This window comes from Marmota marmota, unplaced genomic scaffold (genome assembly GCF_001458135.2).
Source record: "Marmota marmota marmota unplaced genomic scaffold, marMar, whole genome shotgun sequence".
In the NCBI taxonomy this organism is placed as follows: Eukaryota; Metazoa; Chordata; class Mammalia; order Rodentia; family Sciuridae; genus Marmota; species Marmota marmota.
Genome location: NW_026000093.1, coordinates 9,816,879 through 9,819,564, shown reverse-complemented (window position 1 = coordinate 9,819,564; position 2,686 = coordinate 9,816,879).

Below are 2,686 nucleotides of genomic sequence, written 5' to 3'. Positions count from 1 at the left end.
CGCAAGCATGCGTGTGTGTGTGTGTGTGTGTGTGTTGCCCCCTGCCCCCATGTCTGTGGGTTCTGCATCTAAGGATTGGAAATATTTGAAAAAAATACATCTGTACTGAAATATGACTTTTTGTGTTCCTATCATTGTTCCTTAAACAATACAGTATAACAAGTATTTACCTAACATTTCATTATATTAGGTATCATAAGTATTCTAGAGATTACTTAAAATATATGGGGAGATATGTGTAGATTATATGTAAATACTATGCCATTTAATTTAAGGGACTAGAGCAAACTCTGCAGAGTTTGGTATCTTAGGGGTCCTAGAACCAAACCCCTGTGGATACAGAGGAGCAATCATATACATAGATGATTCCTCCTTTCCCAACTTGAGTGCAACTTTTCTGAAATATCATACTTAAGCTATTTAATTATTGAATAAAGGCAGGCAAGTCTACATATACTTTCAGATTTTCTGTTGATTTTCATATAATGAGAGATAACACTGAATAAAAGAAGAATTCTACCTCACATGCAACTTGACAACCTGTTTTTTTTTTTTTAAATGTTGACCATGGATATTTCACCATGTAAATATACCCTGAATTTACTCAACTAGATACATGAAATTCCAATGAATAAGGTGTTTCTATGTTTAAATTTTATTTTCTTTATTATAAAGGAGAAATATCAGAAACCATTGGTTGCTTGGAATTGAATTTCTGCTCCTTATCATAAAAAGAATTCATGTGCCTAATATCTTTTCCCTATTAGTTACGTGGCTGATTGAGTTAGCCAAAGTGTTTAAGAGTTAGTTTTCAGTTTAAATATGAGGTAGTTATAACACTTGAAACTAATGTTTAAACAAGGAAATCAACAGTTTTATATGATTCTAGAGGTGAAGGGTGGGGGCTGATTTGAAGGTCGCCTAGAGAGTCACCTGTTCCTGTGCAAATCTTTGCTGCATTCAAATCGTGATGTCCTTAAGCCTCAGCTTGCACGTGGAAATGATAGGGAAACCACTATTTCCAGAAGCTGTAAATGCTTTTTAGACAACATGCTGTAGAAACAGAAGTACAGTTTGGGAGTCCCCCACACCTAGGTTGCACTCCTTTCTTTTATATCACTAATTGTAAAAGTCATACAACTTACTAAAATTTCTCTTTACCTGTTCACTGTGTCATATGTCAAAACTATATGCTTGGGCTGGGCTGTAGCTCAGTGGTAGAGCACTTGCCTAGCATGTGTGAGGCCCTGCGTTCGATCCTCAGCACCACATAAAAAAATAAATAAATAAATAAATAAGTGAAATAAAGGTACTGTGTCCAACTACAACTAAAAATTTTTTTTAAAAAAATAAAAATAATAAAAATAAAAAGAGCTGGGGATGTAGCTCAGTGGCAAAGTGCCCCTGAGTTAAATCCCAGTACTTCAAACAAAACAAGCAAAAAATAAAACAGCAACAACAACAACAAAAACTATTTGCTCAGTGATGCATGACTGTAATCCTAGTAACTCTGGAGGCTGAAGCAGAAAGATTGCAAGTTCAAGGCCAGCCTCAGCAATTTAGCAAGAACTTGTCTTAAAATAAAAAAAAAAAAATTAAAATGGACTGGGTATGTAGCTCAGCAGTAAAGTGTTCTGAGTTTGATCCTCAGTACAACAACAACAACAAAAACCAATAAAACACCTACATGCCATTTTCAACACAAGAAGCTTTTGGAATTTAGAAAATCCCTGCACCTCACTGCGGAGTTGGTGTTTCGAGTCAAGTCTCATAAGAAACGGAAAACCAAGTGAGGACACTTGACTCCAGGTTGCATTTTTGTCCTTCTGCTGGAGAAATGAATGACTCACTAAATAAAACAGATGGAAACAACCAAATTTGTAGGGATTGCAAAATGCTTTGGAAAATACTTTCAGTGGGTTTTTTTAAGTATATCATCCCCATCTTCAGTGCTTGGGTAAACTGAGCTTCCTACACCCTTTGAGGGACACCTGTGTACTGAAGGTTCCCTGGTCTGTTGCCAGCCCTCTCTTGAGATTCAGTCCCATGATGTGAGCTGTTAATCTTTAACTGGACCCACGGATTCTGTGCTTTGGCCTTTCACTCCAGGTTGAAATTGGGGAAGAAAAGATGAGTAGGATGCGGTCCTTGTTTCCAAGGCCTTTGAAGAAATAAACAAGGGTACCTTGGATCACAGGCTGAGCAGGGAATTCTAGAGCAGGGCTGCTTAAATCAAGCCTTGATGGATCCATTAGAGGTGAAGGTGAAGGTAAAGAAGGGAATATTGTAGGCTGTGTGTTAGAAAGAAGAGAAAAGGAAAAGAGAAAGCATTGCCTGCTGAGTGATCAACCCCAAGATATTCCAGGCAGATTTAGTTTCTCAGGAGTCTGGCAGCGTGATATAAACATTGTGTGCAGTTTAGGCCATTGGCGATGAGAGGTGAAGGCGAATGCTGAATGTACATGTCACTTTTTATTGCCATCATAGAAAACTACTGCAAACAAAGTGTTTTTAAACCTTACGAGTTTCTTATTTCCTAGTGCTATTGGTCAGGTCTCAACTTTCTCCTCTGCCTAGAGGTGGATGATGCCATTGCTAAGGCCTGGCAGGACTGTTCCTGTTTGAGGGCTCTGGATAAGAATCTGTTTCCGGGCTTATTCCAAATCCAGTTCCTGTGTGCAAGACT